An 8,167-nucleotide genomic window follows, 5' to 3' on the forward strand; every position below is an offset into this window, starting at 1 on the left:
CACACAATCAAAGACTGAACCCAAGATCAATTGTGTTGTATAAAAAGTTATAACTTTTATTTTTTATTTTTAGAACCAAGAGGAACTCAGTTGCAGATAATTAACAGTTTTAAGAGTAGTAATACTTTAAAAAATGCAATAAGAATTGTCTTTCAAAGGCAATAGGAATACTTTACAGTATGAGGAATACTTTTGGGTTATCAATCTAAAACAGTAGCAAACTTAGCAGTTGTAAGAGATAACCAGTTAAATGCAATAGGAGAAATTCAATGCAATCCTATGGAAGGAAAACAGTTATATCCATTAGAAGGTAAGTACACAACCTACTCTTCCACTCTTTGGGGGTTTGGCCAAGGCAAGGTTCAGTTTAAGGTAGGTACTGCACCACCAACGGTACAGGGGTGGCTGGGTGCAGGGTGCAAATCAGCATCGGGCACCCAATGCTTTCCAATGGGGAATCTTGGTTGCACAAAGAGGCTGCAGGCTCGGACCAGGAGGCTGGTTTAGGGTGACCACCAGCAAGGCAGGTAAGTTTAGATGTCGGCGGAGGGCTGGGCATCGTCGGTTGAGATCACCAAGGTCAGGGTGCTGAGGATGCAGGGGTGCCCATTGGTGTCGGATTTTCTCCACCAAAGCCAGTCACGGTCAGAGGGACCCTTCGTGTAGAGGCTGCAGGCGACCTCGTGGGGTCCAGGAGAGGTCATCCACCAATGGAGTCAAGGTCCGGATCGCTGGGGAGAGTTCACTGGACAGGTGAGCGACTCAGACTCGGGCCTTGGGCGCCATGTGCAGTGTGGGCAGGAGTCGCGGAACCACCTGGATCCAGGATCTTTGAAGTTGGAGTTTTCTGGAAAGGGCTGTTGTCCTCGAGAGATCTGGTCTTTGTTAAAGAGTGTCAGTCTTCCAGGGGTTCTTGGAAGTCGCTGGCCACCGGACAGGCATTGTCTTCTTCACAGGCACTTTTAGCTGGAGACAGGCGGGTAGGTCTGGTTTCAAGTCAGTTGTCATCAGCAAACTTTGCTGCGCAGTGTCTTCTTCATCCTTTTTTATAGGTTGCAGGAGTCTGCGTATCAGGATTCAGGGGTGCTCCTAAATATGAATTTTGGGGCGTTACAGGTACTGGCAGGTGGTAGCCAATTGGCTGCTTGCCTTTTAGGGTGACTGCACCCTTTACATGTCCCTTCCCTTTGGGGAAGGGGCATCCACTAACCTTATTGAGTAGAATCCTTCTATTCAAGATGGAGGATTTACTAAGGAGGGGTCACCTCAGTCCAGGGACATCGTAAGGGTGGTCCTGGCAGAGAGGGGGCACACCTCTCCTGATGTCTAATTTTCCTGCCGACCTTGCTGCCAAACGTTGGGCTTGGTCGGGGGGGGGGGGGCGTGCATTTCCAATAGCTTGAGAGGCACTGGCCAGCATATCAAAGGGCAAGAAGTCTTTGAGGTCACCGTCCTGAATGCTGATCCTGTTTGGGGGTTAGGTATGAAGCACCTCTACCCCAAGCAGCCTTTTTCCCTAACCCACGAGAGCACAAGGGCTCCCACCTCAGGGAGTAAGAAACATGTCTGTTTGTGGCAGGCTGGTGCAGGCCAGTCAGCTGTACAATAGTGTGCTGGTCGTTTTTCAGAGGTAAACTCAACAATGCCCTCTGAGTGCATTTTACAATAAATCCAACACTGGCACAGGTGTGGGTTTATTGTGCTGAGAAGTTTGGTACCAAACTGCTTAGCTTTCAGTAAAGCCATCATGTAGCTGTGGTGTTCGTAACGGCGAATCCTCAGTCCATGTACTCAATATGGCTTCATTGCACTTACAATGTCTAAGAGTGGACTTAGACAGTGCAGGGGCATATTGCTCATGCAGCTATGCCCTCACCTGTAGTTTAGTTCACCCTTCCTTAGGGCTGTGAGACAGGCAGTGTTTGTGGGCATGGCACACAAGGAGGTGTGCCATGTCAACTCTTCAGTTTTGCCTGCACCAAAACACACAGTCTGTAATGGCAGTGTGTATGTGTCAGGTGAGGGGTCTCCTGAGGGTGGCGCAACACATACTGCAGCCCTTAGAGACCTTCTCTGGTCTCAAGTCCCTTGGTACCTGTGGTACCTTTTACAAGGGACTTACATGTGGGCCAGAGATATGCCAATTGTGGAAACAAAGGTACCGTTTTGGGAAGGTACACAGGCCCTGGAAACCTGACTGGCAGGGACCCAGAGCACAATTAGTCAAAGTGCATCAGAGATCTTGAAAAAGTGGGGGGGAGGGGTTACTACAACTGAAACCCACTTTCCTGCACATGTTCAATCAGTTTCAAATAAAAAAGTGGAAAAGTCAAAGCATGAAACCGGTTACCATTCTTCAAGATGTATTCCACTTTCAAACCAAATGTAAAAGCTTCAATGGCTTTTTCACTACAGGCCAATTGAGCCCAGACCAGGATATATCAACACTTGACTAACACCAGCGTCATTGAATAATTATTGAGCTTCAGTCGAACCTGTGAAATAAGAAATTGTGCTAATGTGTGCACCTTTACTGAAGCCCAATTCTGTTGAAAGGGGCCGCCTATGCACCTGCCCTGCACCTAGTATCAAAAGCTATGAATTGAAATTTGAACTGACAGATGGGAAGTAAAAAGGGCTTTGTCGACAGAACCTCAACGACTGAAGGGTCTCAAATACCTAGGTACAGAGAAACCATTAGCTCTAACTCCTCAAGTCAGAAGAATTTCAATTGTTTATCAGTTTGGCAAAGCCAGGTAAATACTTTGTCTTCATGATTATTTCCTGAACAAAAGATTAATACCACAATTCACTTGTCAAATGTGCTACTACTGTTAACCATCAAACTCCCATCCGGTTGATATACTGTACTGCTGAGACAATGTCCAAGTGCTGCAGTATAGCACATTTTGTCGTCAGTTCCACAAAACCTTTGACTGCAGAATTTCCTGCAAGCTTCTCAAGGCAATCTATATGGAGCGACAACCCTGATTCAGATCACTGACCTCCAGTCTCTGGTTCCTTCATCCAGGAACAGCAAAATACATGCATGTGTGAACTTTATTACTTAATATGGTGTTCTTCCAAAAATAGCACTGCCTTTCCAGTCCTCCAGATTCTCAAGTAAAGGAGCACCTTTAACCATTGTAGGATCTTGAAATTTGAAGGCCCTTGAAAAAAAAGCCTTAATGGATACCTAAAGATGGCCTAATAACTGAGGTAAACGACAAGGCTCTAATGAGAGAAGCTTGCCAATCACTTGCTTGATAACTCATCTTCTAGAATTCAGTAGCACCAGCTTCGACTCCTTGGTATCCTATATGAAATCCACGAACCGAAAAATTTGCCTGGCTCCATTGCTAACATTTTCTTGATTATTATGAATCCTAGATTCTCCAGTAATCAAACCATAGCCCTTAGATGTTGATGTAGCAACAGGACAGATGGGTACGCGTTATGGATGTTGTCTAGGTACAACTGAAAACAGTCAAGGAGGGGATGACAAACCAAATGAAAGTTAAACAAAGTGATTTTTCTTGTTCGTCTATCAGAACTGTAGTGATGCCTAACTCTCCTTGGCCAATTGGTACTGGAAAAGGAATACCCTTTAAAAAATGCTACTACAAGTCAAGTCCCTTCCTGTAACTTGCCTTGCAACATATAGAACCCAAACATCTTGAGATCTATGTGCACCACATACCTGTGTAGTGTACTACAGGCAGGATCAGGTTGATGGCATATCATAATACCTTTATATTTTTCTATACCATATTGACTTCTTTCTCAAGCAACTTGCTTACATCTTCATTGAACAAACACATTTCATAGAGTGAAAATGTTGCCTCCCCTGTACCCTGGGAGAAAGAAATTCAAACGTTCTTGCATGTTCAGCTGACTTAGTACTTTTGTGCTTCTCCGCATCCTCTATTTGCACTTCATCTCCCTCTGTGTCTGAAGAAATATGTTTTTGCATAAAAATTCCTGAGCTGAGTGCTTCCTATTCCTTGGAAGTGAGACCTTTGCAATCTTTGCTCAGAAAATTGTCTCCTTTTTGAGTCAATTTAAAAACATTTGAATTTTAAAAGCACAATGCTTTGAGGCACTGGCTTGTCCCAGGTCAGTGAAGGCTGATCCATATTTAACAAGACTCTTTACTGCTATGTTCCCTAATTTTGGATTCGTTTTAATAGCATAGGTTTTTCCATTCCCACCACCATTAAAGCATCTGTATTTCCTACTTGAAAAAATGGTTGTGGGATCCTGCTCATTCAGGAATTTTTTTGTGCAGAATGTGTGTAATACTATATGTAACTTATTTTGACATTGTTCCGGAAATATTTCTAGACCAGGGATGTGTAATAATTTTGAGTCAGGTTGCAATTTTGTTGTCACCGTCAACTGAGTCGGTAAGCCATATTTCAGGACACACAGGAAGCCATGCTATGTCAGGAAGTGATGTCGTGTGACTTTCGTCATCAATTACATCACAGGAATTTACAATGAAAAGGGTCAATAAGGTGTGAAATGTTATTTGAAGTTTACATAAAAAACAATGTAAAACTAAAGAATAAACTTTAAAAAAGTCATTAAAAACTCTTAACTGAAATCCTCATTGTGAATAACTCACAGAACTCTGAGCCGTAGAGGTGCGTTGTACCAATGGGCAGTGCTCCCTAAAGCAAAGCTCTGCATCACAACCCGACTACATTATCATGTTTACTCAAATAAGGATCCACATCTACTACAACCAGGTCTATACGAAACCAAATATGCTTGTTTACTGCAGAAGGGCAGGTAATTGTCCCAAAACATTTGCTTGTCATGTGCATCAAATGTACAACTTTCTCCCCAATAACGCCTGTAATATCATGCTGCACATTAACCATTTATCCCAAAATATCATCATTATGGTTAGATACAAAGTCACTCAAGTGACCCAAAATATCAGGTTGTCACTTGCAGCAAACACGTATTGTGTCCCAAAATATCAGCTTAGTGTAACTCTAAGAGTGGGCCCCTTAGGCTGTCTGACGGTGCCACAGCACCAGGTGGCAAGCTCGAGGGAGTTCCCTTTGCATGACAGGCTGAGGCATGGTAAGAACAGCCTGTAGAGACCTTTGAGGGCCTGACATTTTCAGGGGATAGTAAAAATGCCTTTGATAGGTCTGGTGGGTAATGCACTTGATGGAGAGATCTGTAATTTGTCTAGCCGCACTTTAGTGTAACATGCAGATCTCAGATTTGCATTTTATGCTGATAGCTCATTGGGTTACTTCTTTTGTCACAGAGATCCTTTTGTATCTTGGTGTTCCTAAGTAACAATCATTGTAGTATAGCACAGCGTTTCCCAAACTGTGGTCCGCGTACCCCCAGGGGTCCGTGACACATTCCCGGGGGTCCGCGGACTGTAGTGCCTTCGTCGTATTAAATATTGAAGTGCCCATGCGCTACTATGGCCACAAGCACTGTGAATGACGCAGGGGCGGCGGGACCAATAAAAATCGGGCCAATCACCATTTCAGCTTTAGGGTGGAAGCTGAAGGGTGATTGGCTTATTATTTTATAGGCGCGCACGCTCGCGCACGCTCGCACGGCAGTGCGCCTTCCCTCGCGTTTGCGGCCAGCCCAGGAGCATTTTGCCGCCCAATGCCCTGTCTCCGCTTTTGGCTAAACACCAGCATTCCAGCATCTCGGACCACTCGAGGAGCACGTGAGTGTTTATTTTTTTATTAATCTATTAAATTTAATTTACAACATTTTACATTTACATTTACAGCTGTTGGGCAAGGCCAGGGGAATTAGGACGCCATGTTTATTTAGGCTGGGTGTACCTACCAGTCGTGCAACACCCATTGGACAAAAAGGGCTTCAGCCCCCCCTCGTGTGTGTCAGCCCTCAGCCCGGGATGAGACCGCTTCCCGGGCACTCACACAGCCGCACCCGAGCACTTCACAGGTCTTTAAAAGACCATTTGCACGTTGAGGCCTTACTGTTGTTTCACCCCTTCTAAGAGCCCCTGCAGCTCCACTCTGCCTATTGCTTATTTAAAGATTCAGGCCCCCCCCGAAATCAGATCCACTCTGCCTATTGCTTAAAGATTCAGCCCCCCCCTGAAATTTTTACTTAGCCACCCCCCACCCCCTTCCCCCCCGAAATTTGGCTCTAATTGCGCCTCTGGTACTATACATCAGTGGTTCCCAAACTCTTGACTCCTGAGGACCCCTACTGAATCACTACTGGAGTCCGGGGACCCCCAAGCAATTTTTACAATTTATATTCCCAAAAATTAAAACAGTAATTCGCAAAAAATACACAAACAAGTACACACCAAACAAATACTTGCATTACTAAAGCTTTTATTATTTTATCTTGAAAAATATGCAAAAATAAAACCATTTTAATGGGAAGGATGGTGCTGCATCTCGGCGACTAACTTTTCAATGTTTGGTTTTATTTCGGAAAGTTGAATCCTTAGGTCAGATTCTACATTTTGCAAGCGATTTCTGTTCTTATTTTTAAGGAACATAATATTTGAGAAAGCCTACTCACATAAATATGTGGTAGGGAAAGGAAGTAAAACCTTAAGTGCCTTGTTTGATAATTCAGGATAATCTATTCGTACTTGCAGCCAAAAGTTTTTCAGACTCAGAGACTTTTCCTTGAATTGAAGTTTAAGTGCACTATCGGTAGAGATTTCAATCAAACCGTTTACTTCAGATGCTGTCAGCCCCATTAAATTGTCAATATCTACATTAAAAGGATCTTTAATCCAGTTTTTGCTTTCATCCGGAAGTGGAAAGTACTGACGGAAACTACACCGCATATCTTGGAGATGCTGGATAAAAATTTCTAAGACTTTGTTCGATAATTCATCATCAGCAGATTCCAAGAATGTCTTCAGGTTCTGAAAAGAATCAAAATGTCTTTGTGTTAAGCGACGAGCCCATAAGTCTAACTTTTTTATCATTGCCTCAATCTTGTCTTCAACATTAAAAATTGTGATACCTACTCTTTGCATACTCAAATTGAGTGCATTTAAATGTGTGAAGATGTCTGCCATATATGCCAGCATAGCTAACCAAGTATGGTCATGTAAGCGCTCACCAAGTGGAAATGGAGATTCCAGTTCAGTGACGAAAACTCTGATTTCATCTCTTACTTAAAAAAGGCGAGACAAAACTCTACCACGAGACAGCCATCGGACTTCTGTATGCAGCAAAAGCTGATGATGATCACTATCCATGGACTGACAAAGCTGTTCAAAAAGCCTTGAATTTAGTGACCTAGCTTTGATAAAATTTACAATTTTGATGGACTCATTCAAGACCTTTTTTAATTCCTCTGGTATCTTCTTAGTGGCTAATGCTTCTCGATGAATGCAACAATGATGCCATACAACAAAAGGATTAATTTCCCTTATTCGTGCTACAAGTCCAGTTAGTCTCCCAGACATGGAACGTGCCCCATCTGTGCTGATGCCTATGCATTTGGACCACTGAATTCCATTTGATGTCAGAAAGTCATTGAAACTGCTGAAGACCTCTTCAGAAGTGGTATGTATAAAATAGCGGCAGAACAGTAAATCCTCACAAATGTTCCCCTCAAAATCGTATCTAACGTAACACAGGAGATGAGATTTATTTGCTATGTCCGTACTTTCATCTACTTGTAGGCTATAATGCAGACTTTTACAAATTCTTTCGATCAACTGTTCCTTCATGTTGTCTGAAATTTTGTCAATTCGCTTTTTTACAGTGTTGTTAGATTATGGCACCAAATTTAAATCTTTTGCTGATTTTTCTCCAACCATTGCTGTCACCATGGCTTTAGCAGCAGGTACTATTAGTTCTTCAGCAATTGTATGGGGTTTTCCAGCTTTTGCTACGAGCATGGACACTTCATATGAAGCTTTCAGAGCATTTTCATTAATGGAGCCTGTTGAAGTTTTCTTAATTATTTTTCTACTTTTTAGGAGCTCTTGCTCTTTATTCTTGAAGATTTCTATGGATTTAGTCGCATGCTCTTTATGCTTAGTTTCCAAGAGTCTTTGTAATTTTGAAGGTTTCAGGGTTTCATTTGACAAAATTTCATAGCATAGCACGCATTGTGGTTGCTGTTCATGTTCTGAACCTGAACATGTGAAACCCAATGATAAATATTCACCATC

Source organism: Triturus cristatus, chromosome 2_1, assembly GCF_964204655.1.
Source record: "Triturus cristatus chromosome 2_1, aTriCri1.1, whole genome shotgun sequence".
Lineage (NCBI taxonomy): Eukaryota > Metazoa > Chordata > Amphibia > Caudata > Salamandridae > Triturus > Triturus cristatus.